The sequence below is a fragment of the Salvelinus fontinalis genome, unplaced genomic scaffold (assembly GCF_029448725.1).
Source record: "Salvelinus fontinalis isolate EN_2023a unplaced genomic scaffold, ASM2944872v1 scaffold_0005, whole genome shotgun sequence".
Lineage (NCBI taxonomy): Eukaryota > Metazoa > Chordata > Actinopteri > Salmoniformes > Salmonidae > Salvelinus > Salvelinus fontinalis.
The window spans coordinates 20,978-33,468 of record NW_026600214.1 but is presented as its reverse complement, the minus strand read 5'-3'; the positions used below and the strand labels follow the sequence as shown (position 1 = coordinate 33,468).

The window sequence follows — 12,491 nt, the reverse complement described above, 5'->3', positions numbered from 1 at the left end:
TGAAACTCTTGATGATCCGATAAATGGTTGATTTAGGTGCGATCTTACTGGCAGCATATCCTTGCCTGTGAATCCCTTTTTGTGCAAAGCAATGATGACGGCACGTGTTTCCTTGCAGGTAACCATGGTTGACAGAGGAAGAACAATGATTCCAAGCACCAACCTCCTTTTGAAGCTTCCAGTCTGTTATTCGAAAACAATCAGCATGACAGAGTGATCTCCAGCCTTATCCTCGTCAACACTCGCACCTCTGTTAACGAGAGAATCACTGACATGATGTCAGCTGGTCCTTTTGTTTCAGGGCTGAAATGCAGTGGAAATGTTTTTGGGGGATTCAGTTAATTTGCATGGCAAAGAGGGACTTTGCAATTAATTACAATTCATCTGATCACCCTTCATAACATTCTGGAGTATATGCAAAATGCCATTATACAAACTGAGGCAGTAGACTTTGTGAAAATTAATATTTGTGTCATTCTCAAAACTTTTGGCCATGACTGTACATCATTCATTTAAAAGGACAAAAATGGATTTACCAATTGCAGACTGTAGCTTTAAAAGAAACATCAGGACTTCTAGAAGTTACTATATACAGTTGTTAAAATGAAGTAGATGAGGTATTGATGTCATATTGATGAGGTGATCTGTCTCCCTGTTTTGTTCAGTGTCCAGAAGCCCAGAGCAGAGTCCCCTACAACCAGCCTGCTATCAATGAAGAGTAATCAGGCACCTGCTTTCAGCCAGGAACCATTACCAGATGACAATAAGGAAGTGGAGAGTTTGGACAGTGAGGATGCATTAAAGATCACACACAACCTTGTGGACAGAAGAAGTAAGACTGTTTTAGACAATATTACAAAGAACGGTACAAAGGCCCTTATAAAACACACCACACAAACTTATGAGTCCCAACTCTCATTGTTTTCCTACAGGTCAAACTCTGCTGACAGTCCAACAAGACATTAAGGCTAAACTGAAACACAAGTATCAACACATATCTGAAGGAATTGGACACCATGGAAACCAAAGTCTGTTCAAGGACATCTACACAGAGCTCTACATCACAGAGGGTGGAAGTGGAGGGCTCAATAATGAACATGAGGTTAGACAGATAGAGATGGCATCCAAGAAACAAACCACACAAGAGACACCAATCAAATGCAACGACATCTTCAAGCCTTTACCTGGACAAGACAAACCTATCAGAACTGTGCTGACAAAAGGAATCGCTGGCATTGGAAAAACAGTCTCTGTGCAGAAGGTCATCCTTGACTGGGCAGAGGGAAAAGCAAATCAGGACATTCATTTCATGTTTCCTCTTCCTTTCCGTGATCTGAACCTGAAAAAGGACCAATACATTCTGATGCAACATATTTCCCACTACTTGTCAGAGCTGAAAGAGATTGACAGCATTGAAGATGGTGAAACCAAAACTGTTTTCATTTTTGATGGTCTGGATGAGTGTCGACTTCCTCTAGACTTCAAAAACAATGAAAAATGCTGTGATGTCACGAAGCCAACCTCAGTGGACGTGCTGCTGACAAACCTCATCGAGGGGAATCTGCTTCCCTCTGCTCTCCTCTGGAAAACCTCATGGCCTGCAGCAGCCAATCAGATCCCTCCTGAGTGTGTTGACCAGGTGACAGAGGTACGAGGGTTCAATGATCCACAGAAGGAGGAGTACTTCAGGAAGAAAATCACAGATCAGAATCTGGCCAATGATATCATCAAACACATGAAGAAATCAAGGAGCCTCCACATCATGTGCCACATACCAGTCTTCTGTTGGATATCAGCCACTGTCCTTGAGATGATACTGAAAGAGGCAGAGAAGGATGAAGTCCCCAAAACTCTGACCGAGATGTACTCACATTTCATTCTCATCCAAATCATTGTGAAGAACAAGAAGTACAACAAAGCCACAGAGACAAACCCAAAGGAACTGTCTCAGTCAGACAAAGAGATGATCCTGAAACTGGCAAAGCTGGCTTTCCAACAGCTGCAGAAGGGCAACCTGATCTTCTATGAGGAGGACCTGAGAGAGTGTGGCCTTGATGTCACAGAGGCATCAGAGTACTCAGCATTGTGTACAGAGATCTTTAAAGAAGAATCTGGGCTGTACCAAGACAAGGTCTACAGCTTTGTGCATCTGAGCATTCAGGAGTTTCTAGCAGCAGTGCATGCTTTAGAATCATGTCTGGACAAGAAGGAAAATGTTTTCTCCACCACTAGTGATGATGAAGAGGAGTCAATCCAGTTGTCTGACTTACACAGGAGAGCAGTGGACCAGGCCTTGAAGAGTGAGAATGGACACCTGGACCTGTTCCTCCGCTTCCTTCTGGGTCTCTCACTGGAGTCCAATCAGAATCTGTTACGAGGCCTTCTGACACAGACAGCAAGTACAACACAGAGCAATGAGGAAACAGTTGAGAGAACAGTCAGGTACCTTTCAGACAAGATCAAGGAGGAATCCTCAACAGAAAGGATCATCAACTTGTTCCACTGTCTGAATGAACTTCGTGCCAACTCTCTAGTTGAAGACATGCAGACCTCCCTGCATTCAGGAACTCTTTCAGAAACAGAGCTAAAACCTAACCAATGTTCAGCCCTGGCCTACCTGTTACTGATGTCAGAGGAGGTGCTGGAGGAGTTTGACCTGAAGACATACAACACATCAGAGAAAGGTTATCAGAGGTTGCTGCCCGTAGTGAAAACCTGCAAGAGAGCACTGTAAGTTATGTTATTGAGATGATGTTTACAGTATCATTATAATGAAGGATTTGTATATCTAACAGATTATCTCCTCTCTCCAGACTGGATGGCTGTAAGCTCACATATACATTCTGTGAGACTCTGGCCTCAGCTCTGCAGACACCAAACTCCCCCCTGAGAGAACTGGACCTCAGCTACAATGACCTTGGAGACCGAGGAGTGGAGCTGCTCTGTGTTGGACTAACCAGTCCACTCTGCAACATACAGACACTAGTGTGAGTTGAATATCTTGACTGAGTTAGTATGTTTTTAACATTGGTTAATCATGTCCTTCTGTTATTGTCTTAATGCATCTCATTATTCTTAAAGCTTTGCATATTTAACAGTGCATCGACATATCTCCTCTCTTCAGACTAGCTGACTGTAAAATCACACATGAATCCTGTGAGACTCTGGCCTCAGCTCTGCAGACACCAAACTCCCCCCTGAGAGAATTGGACCTCAGCTACAATGACCTGGGAGACAGAGGAGTGGAGCTGCTCTGTGATGGACTAACCAGTCCACTCTGCAACATACAGACACTTGTGTGAGTTAAATATCTTCAGTATGAGTTATTATGTGGATGTTTTAAACATGTGTTAATCATGTGCTCTTCTGCCCTCTAGTCTAGGTCAGTGTGGCTGACAGAGGGTTGCTGTTCAGATCTGGCCTCAGTCCTGAGTTCACCCAACTCACAACTGAACCAACTGGAGCTGAGAAACAATGACCTGCAGGACTCAGGAGTTACACTGCTGTCTGCTGGACTGGAGGATCCAGACTGTAAACTACACACACTGGGGTAAGTACAGCTGTTTCAGTCAGGTCTGTACTGAGCTGAGTTACACTGCTGTCTGCTGGACTGGAGAATCCAGACTGTAAACTACACACACTGGGGTAAGTACAGCTGTTTCAGTCAGGTCGGTACTGAGCTTAGTAAAACCAAGACTCTGAAAATCTAATATTTCATCACAATGTTTGTGTCATGGACAAATGTATTGGTGTCCTACAAGATGATTGACACCAGTACACCAACCTAGACAGCTGTTGTGTCTCTCTGTAGGCTGTCTGGCTGTCTGGTCACAGAGGAGGGCTGTGCTGCTCTGTCTTCAGCTCTGAGGTCAAACCCCTCCCACCTGAAAGAGCTGGACCTGAGCTACAATCACCCAGGAGACTCTGCAGGGGTACTGCTTTCAGCTGCTCTGGTGGATCCTGCATATAAACTGATGAAGCTTACGTAAGTCAGAATAGATGTCCCCAATAGTGTGAGCAGGGGTTGTGTCGTACAGGTACAATACCAATGATGTGAACCCTTTGGAATTACCTGGATTTATGCATCAGTTGGTCATAACTTTTGATCTGATATTCATCTAAGTCACAACAATAAACAAACAGTGTGCTTAAACTAATAACACACAAACTATTATACTTTTCTTGTCTCTATTGAATACATCATTTAACCATTCACAGTGTAGATTGGAAAAAGTATGTGAACCCCTAGGCTGATGACTTCTCCAAAAGCTAATTGGATTCAGGAGTCAGTTAACCTGCAGTCCAATCAATGAGACGAGATTGGAGATGTTGGTTAGAGCTGCCCTGCCCTATAAAAAACCCTCACAACATTTGAGTTTGCTGTTCACAAGAAGCATTGCCTGATATGAAACATGCCTCGAACAAAAGAGATCTCAGACGACCTAAGATTAAGAAATGTTTGACTTGCATAAAGCTGGAAAGGGTTACAAAAGTATCTCTGAAAGCCTTGATGTTCATCAGTCCACGGTAAGACAAATTGTCTATAAGTGGAGAAAGTTAAGCACTGTTACTACTCTCCCTAGGAGTGGCTGTCCTGCAAAGATGACTGTAAGAGCACAGCTCAGAATGCTCAATGAGGTTAAGAATAATCCTGGAGTGTCAGCTAAAGACTTATAGAAATCTCTGGAACAGGCTAACATCTCTGTTGACGAGTCTACGATACGTAAAACACTAAACAAAAATGGTGTTCAAGGGAGGACACCACGGAAGAAGGCACTGCTGTCCAAAAAAAACGTTACTGCACATCTGAAGTTCGCAAAAGAGCACCTGAATGTTACACAGCGCTACTGACTAAATATTCTGTGGACAGATGAAACTAAAGTTGAGTTGTTTGGAAGGAAGGAACACACAACACTATGTGTGGAGACAAAAAGGCACAGCACACCAACATCAAAACCTCATCCCAACTGGAAAGTATGGTGGAGGGAGCATCATGGTTTGGGGCTGCTTTGCTGCCTGATGGCCTGGACAGCTTGCTATCATAAACTTGGGAATGAATTTTTCCATTGATCAAGACATTTTGCAGGAAGGCTATCTGTCTGCCAATTTAAGCTCAACAGAAGTTTGGTGATGCAACCGGGCAATGACCCAAAACACAGAAGTAAATCAGAGTCCTGACCTCAACCTGATTTTAAGATGCTGTGGCATGACCTCAAGAGACCGGTTCACACCAGACATCCCAAGAATATTGCTGAACTTAAACGGTTTGTGAAGAGGAATGCTCCAAAATTCATCCAGACCGTTGTGCAGGTCTGATCCGCAACGACAGAAAACATTTTGGTTAGAGGTTATTGCTGCCAAAGGAGCTTCAACCAGTTATTAAATCCAATCTATAGTCTCAGAGTTGAACCATTTTCCAACCGTTCAGCCAAAACTACAGCTGTATGGTCTCCGTGGCCTATAGAGTTGTAGTTCTTTACCATTTCAACATGTAGCGTCAGCTCCATATTTTCTAGTCTTATCCTCTGGTAGAGTTGTAGTTCTTTACCATTTAAACATGTAGCGTCAGCTCCATATTTTCTAGTCTTATCCTCTGGTAGAGTTGTAGTTCTTTACCATTTAAACATGTAGCGTCAGCTCCATATTTTCTAGTCTTATCCTCTGGTAGAGTTGTAGTTCTTTACCATTTCAACATGTAGCGTCAGCTCCATATTTTCTAGTCTTATCCTCTGGTAGAGTTGTAGTTCTTTACCATTTCAACATGTAGCGTCAGCTCCATATTTTTCTAGTCTTATCCTCTGGTAGAGTTGTAGTTCTTTACCATTTCAACATGTAGCGTCAGCTCCATATTTTTCTAGTCTTATCCTCTGGTAGAGTTGTAGTTCTTAACCATTTCAACATGTAGCGTCAGCTCCATATTTTCTAGTCTTATCCTCTGGTAGAGTTGTAGTTTAACCAGCGTCACCCGCCACGTTTTGGTCGTAGAAAATTTGACCATTTGCAACCTTAGCTTACACCGTGGTTTGCGTGGTCTTGTGTGAATTGCGTCACGGGGGGCTTTTATACTTGAGTAGAAAAAGGGCGGGTCTCATCATGTTTGTGCCCACCTGGGCATGGCTACTTGACTGTGCATAAATTACCGTAAAACAACCAATAATCATTTAGAAGACTGAATCACATTGTTATCTTTTTCAAAAGTATTCTTCTACTTATTCATCCATCTTATACAACATTCAGAAGTAAACCTGACAGCTGGGAAAATGTACACTTTTTAAGAGATATAGTAATGTGTGTTTCCTGTCCTTCATGAGTTCACCAAATGAAACACACGCGACATGACCGTCTCTTAAGTGTCCACGGACCATTCCCACATTCTCAAAAATGGAAATATTGTTTAATTCTCCCATTTTGGGGATTAGGAGTTCCTAAAGAGAAGTTCTTTGTTCTCCATGGGCTCTCTTACTCCATACTCCATGGCAGCGAAGAGAGAGAGAGTTTCTAACAGGAATTTTAAGACCGTTTTAAAACCTGATGTGGGAGAGAGTGAGAGGGGAGCCACGATATACACCCCAAAAGGGACACATCGTGACAATGGCGTGTCCAATAAATACATGAAAACGTATAATTGTTTGTGTGTCATTAGTTTAAGCAGACTGTGTTTTGTCTATTGTTGTTTAAATGTGATGACCAATTTATGCAGAAATCCAGGTAATTCCAAAGGGTTCAAATACTTTTTCTTGCCACTGTATGTAGGTTCAGTAACATGAGGATGTGATGGTAGAATTAAGGGGAAGTTTACTCAGCAGGCTGAGCACTCCAAAACAGCATACATCATTACCACATGAATACTCTTCTTCTGCATCTCTGATATCCTGTTGGAAATGTACTCCGTTCTGTATGCAGTAGGTAGGATAGAATACCTGTATGTCTCTAGTAATGAATTGTACTCTGTTCTGTATGCAGTAGGTAGGATAGAATACCTGTATGTCTCTAGTAATGAATTGTACTCCGTTCTGTATGCAGTAGGTAGGATAGAATACCTGTATGTCTCTAGTAATGAACTTGGATAGTGCACCAGAACACAACAATATGGTTTAAATGTTGACTGCTTTATTAGGTCTTTGTCAGTCAATAACCTGTTTCTCCTACAGTGTGGATCATGGTGGAGAGTGCTGGCTGAAATCAGGGCCGAGGAAATGTAAGTCTCTTTGATCTTAATTAACTGTATATTCAGCTCTATAGTAAATAATCAATACATGCACTGTAACTACAAAACAACATTTTATATGAAGATGTGGTTTGATTAAACTCTCCTTTTGTCTACAGATGCCTGTCATCTCACCCTGGACCCAAATACAGCACACCCAAACCTGATACTGTCTGAGGGGAACAGGAAGGTGACATTAGTGGAAGAGAAGCAGCATTATGAAGACCATCCAGACAGATTTGACTATCATTCCCACGTTGTCTGCAGAGAAGGCTTATCTGGAGGTCGTAATTACTGGGAGGTGGAGAATGATGGTGACCAGATTTACATCGGTGTGGTGTACAAAGGAATGAAGAGGAAGGGAGATGAGGATGACAGTTGGATTGGACTCAATAGGAAGTCCTGGTGTTTATTCTGCTCTGATAGTGGTTATGACTTTTACCATCCTGGAGTCAGTGTCAGAAGATCCATCTCTGATCCTGTTCCTAACAGAGTTGGAGTGTATCTGGACTGGCCAGCTGGTACTTTGTCCTTCTATAGTGTGTCCTCCTCTGGTACACTGACACACCTTTACACAGAACACACCAGATTCACTGAGCCCCTCTATCCTGGGTTTGGGTTTGAGGTTTCCTCCTCCTCGGTCACTCTGTGTCAGATAGATGATCAACACAATCAAAGGTGAGTCATCAATCTAGGTAACAATCATTCTAGGTAACATAATAACAAAATCCTCATGAATCATCCTACCAGGAATCAAGGTAAGACCCAGATTCAGACACATTGACTTGACAATGGTTTAATATTCCAACAGGGGCAGGCATTAGACGGGTCAAGGCAGGCAGGGGTCAGTAAACCAGAGGTGGGTTAAAGGTACAGGTCAATGCAGGCAGGGGTCAGTAAACCAGAGGTGGGTTAAAGGTACAGGTCAGGCAGGCGGGGTCAGGGACAGGGGCAGCCAGAGTGGTCAGGCAGGCGGGGTCAGGGACAGAGGCAGGCAGAGTGGTCAGGCAGGCGGGGTCAGGGACATGGGAAGCCAGAGTGGTCAGGCAGGCGGGGTCAAGCCTTTATAAGTTATATTTAGTTTAATCACTGTCCTCCTGCTTCTCCAACACCAGAGACCACGGTGGAGAGTGTTGGAGCAAGCCTGGACCTGAGAAATGTGAGTGTTAACTAATAAATGTTTTAAAATCAAAATACGATAAAAGCTTTCATTATAGTTTAGTCCCAGGCAAGGAACACAATCATGATCTACTTGGTCAAAACAAACTTAGAGGTAGATTCAGCGATATGACGTAGATGCAAAAGTAAACAGCATAGTGGTTCAATTTCTACAACAACAAAGAGCGTTGGAGCTCAAAGGCTAAACTTCTCTGCTGTTTGGGTTCCGTGGCTAATACTCTGTAAGAGAGTGAAGAGAACCCTGGCACATGGGCAGATACTGTGTGTGACTGTGTGAGAGAGAAGTCAGGCATCTTGCTCATCACAATATCTGTGGTGCTGTTCGTACATCATCATTTAGCTGACTCTACCTTTAAGCTCTCATCCTAGGATCTACCAGAAATCAGACCCCCAACATCTACAAAACATGGACCAGAACGATGTGGTTTCCTGCTTCCACAAACATTAATTAATATAACACTTATGTCAGATTATGGTATGCTAATGAGTGTACATTCTGAGACTGTTGCTCACTTATATTCATTTTTATTACAAGTCTATTTAATCATTATTAATTCATTATTACATTAGATTGTCCTTTTTACATAACAACTACTTTTGACTTCAGGGATTCCTCAGAGCTGTAAGACCTGTGACCATGTTGAGGTAAGTCATAATGACAATTCTTACTTTTACATACCTGCAGGAGTCAGGCACAGTCTCAAAGCCAGGTGTGTACTGACCAACCATTCATACTGGGATATAGATAGTCCTGTGTTCTGCTTTAGTAATATAAACACTGTCTCAAAGCCAGGTGTGTAGTGACCAACCATTCATACTGGGATATAGACAGTCCTGTGTTCTGCTTTAGTAATATAAACACTGTCTCAAAGCCAGGTGTGTACTGACCAACCATTCATACTGGGATATAGACAGTCCTGTGTTCTGCTTTAGTAATATAAACACAGTCTCAAAGCCAGGTGTGTTCTGACCAACCATTCATACTGGGAAATAGACAGTCCTGTGTTCTGCTTTAGTAATATAAACACAGTCTCAAAGCCAGGTGTGTACTGACCAACCATTCATACTGGTATATAGACAGTCCTGTGTTCTGCTTTAGTAATATAAACACAGTCTCAAAGCCAGGTGTGTTCTGACCAACCATTCATACTGGGAAATAGACAGTCCTGTGTTCTGCTTTAGTAATATAAACACAGTCTCAAAGCCAGGTGTGTACTGACCAACCATTCATACTGGGATATAGACAGTCCTGTTTTCTGCTTGTAGGCATGCAGGATTTTAGCTGTTGTCATATTTTGTCATTAGACAGTTTAATTGATAAATCACCAGCATTCTATGTAACATTGAATAAATACATTAGATGAGTTACTTTGGTTACTGGGCCAGTTTCCCAGACACAGATTAAGTCTAGTCCTGGACCTTAAAGAACTTTCTATTGAAACTTCCATTGAGCATGCTTTTTAGTCCAGCACTAGACTCAAATCTGTGTCCAGGAAACAGGCCCCATATATATTACTGACATGCTTGTCCTTGTTCAGGACTCCACACACTGGCTTCAGATTGAACCCTTGACTTCCACTGTCCAGGGAGTGACAATGTTCAGGTAAAATAACTACTTTAAACATTTCATTCCACCTGCTAGTGTATTTCCCCATTACCTTTGGGAATAGTCTTCTAATCCAACCTCTCCATTTGACCATTGACCCTCTCTACCATATCTTGTTGTTGCCCTCAGACACAGGACACCCAAAGGGAGTTATGAGTGCACAGTGTCTGGGCTCCGCTGGCTGTGTGAGAGAGATGTCATTCTGAAGTATCACTTCAGGAACTGGGATCCCTACAGTCAACTTCTGAAAGACATGCAGTACACACAAGGTGGTCCATTGCTGGACATCACTATGGAGTTAGGTGAACTGGAGGAAGTTCATCTGCCACACTTTGTCTGTTTAGGTAAAACCATATAGAAATAGTATTCAGAAAGACATTTCCATGCAACTGAGTTTCACTTCCTGAATGAATGAATGAACTATTCTAGGAGTTTGAGTTTACTGTGATCTGGTACTGCATATTCTTTGTTTTAGTTGGATGAATAATACAATATTTTTATCTTTGTCTTCTTTTTATAGTGTCATTCAGGGACCAACCTTTCCCTGATGAATGAGATGAAGATTCTTTGTGTTGAGGAACATGGAGTGTCTTTTGAAGAAGTGCATGAGGTCACCAGATTCCATGCTAAGATTCTCCATTCCAAGTTCTCACTTATCTCTACTATACTGAAAATATATAACCGTGTATCTCTGATACTGAAATATATATTTTCTTGGAACGTCCACTGTGACGTGGTCCTCTATTTGGCAGTAAAAAGGTCAACAGTAATTTCAAGGCTGTACCTGCTCCTCAGAAACTCCAGTCAGAAAGAGGTGAGCCACTATCATTGAAGTGACAACAGTATGTTGAAACTTACTAAAGGAAAGCTGATAGTTTGTTGAAAATCTCTAGATTACAAAGACAACATGCAGCTCTGTGAGAAATATATTTCTGTAGTAACATTCATTAAATAAGTAAACAGGAGAGATACAAACCAATGACTTGAGGGCCAGTTAACATGGTTTACTGTTGGACCTGGACTAGTCCTGATTATAAAAGACTGTCTTCAAAAACAATGACATCTCCTCCAGGACTTGATGTAGATTAGCCTGGTTCTGAATGTCCCAATGACATCTCCTCCAGGACTTGATGTAGGTTAGCCTGGTTCTGAATGACCCAATGACATCTCCTCCAGGACTTGATGTAGATTAGACTGGTTCTGAATGACCCAATGACATCTCCTCCAGGACTTGATGTAGATTAGTCTGGTTCTGAATGACCCAATGACATCTCCTCCAGGACTTGATGTAGATTAGCCTGGTTCTGAATGTCCCAATGACATCTCCTCCAGGACTTGATGTAGATTAGCCTGGTTCTGAATGACCCAATGACATCTCCTCCAGGACTTGATGTAGATTAGCCTGGTTCTGAATGTCCCAATGACATCTCCTCCAGGACTTGATGTAGATTAGCCTGGTTCTGAATGTCCCAATGACATCTCCTCCAGGACTTGATGTAGATTAGCCTGGTTCTGAATGTCCCAGACTGTTTTTCTATGTCTGTGAAACCGTCCCTAAATATGAATATGTGATATGTTCAGGTCGTTATTGTAAAATAGAATGTTTTCTCAATACTTTTATTTTAGGATTCTGAATGTCTGAAATGTAAATGTACAAATGTAGTAATGTTGTATCCTGACTCTCTCAGGTGATGTGTCGGGGGCAGGGCGTCTGGCTGTGAGCAGTCTGACTGGTTCTCCAGAGCAGCAGCTGCGTTCTGTACGGACAGAGTTTGTGAAACGAGTATCAGGACCTGTCCTGAATGAACTGCTGGACGGACTCCTGCAACACACAGTCATCAACCAGGAGGAAATGGAGTCAGTGAAGGTGATAGCTGAGAGGGCAGAGAAGGCACGTGACATCATCGACATGGTGTTGAGAAAAGGAAATGAGTCAAGTTCCAGGATGATCATCTTTCTTGGGGAGCTGGACCCCTGTCTTTGGACAGAGCTTCAGATCAACAGTTGTAGTCAACCCCTGGAGGTGGGGAGACCAGGCAGAGTAGACAGAAAGGATGGTTCAACATGTTCTTGCTGTCTGTTGCTTTAATTCAGGGTCACAAAAACGTGCAGAAAATGGCAATCAAACATGACCACTATAATAACAATAAACTTACTGAAGGACCAACCACACAGCCTCTCTCCTTCTGCAGCCTCCTGGAAGTGTGGATCTTCTAGCAGGGGGGTCAGTCAGTCCTCCACTAGGTACCTAGCTGGACCCCTATCTAGCAGGAGGGTCAGTCAGTCCTCCACTAGGTACCTAGCTGGACCCCTATCTAGCAGGAGGGTCAGTCAGTCCTCCACTAGGTACCTAGCTGGACCCCTATCTAGCAGGAGGGTCAGTCCTCCACTAGGTACCTAGCTGGACCCCTATCTAGCAGGAGGGTCAGTCAGTCCTACACTAGGTACCTAGCTGGACCCTATCTAGCAGGAGGGTCAGTCAGTCCTCCACTAGGTACC

General features: G+C 42.9%; 1 long non-coding RNA gene and 1 pseudogene across 1 annotated transcript; both read left to right on the top strand.

The window, feature by feature from the left end:
- Positions 1-711: 711 nt before the first annotated feature.
- On the top strand, positions 712-7,904 carry LOC129841995 (NACHT, LRR and PYD domains-containing protein 12-like; annotated as a pseudogene).
- A 405-nt stretch (positions 7,905-8,309) lies between these two features.
- On the top strand, positions 8,310-10,334 carry LOC129841998 (uncharacterized). Its single transcript, XR_008757441.1, has 4 exons — positions 8,310-8,366; positions 8,994-9,031; positions 9,925-9,989; positions 10,122-10,334. It is a non-coding gene; the product is annotated as an uncharacterized LOC129841998 (long non-coding RNA).
- Positions 10,335-12,491: the final 2,157 nt, after the last annotated feature.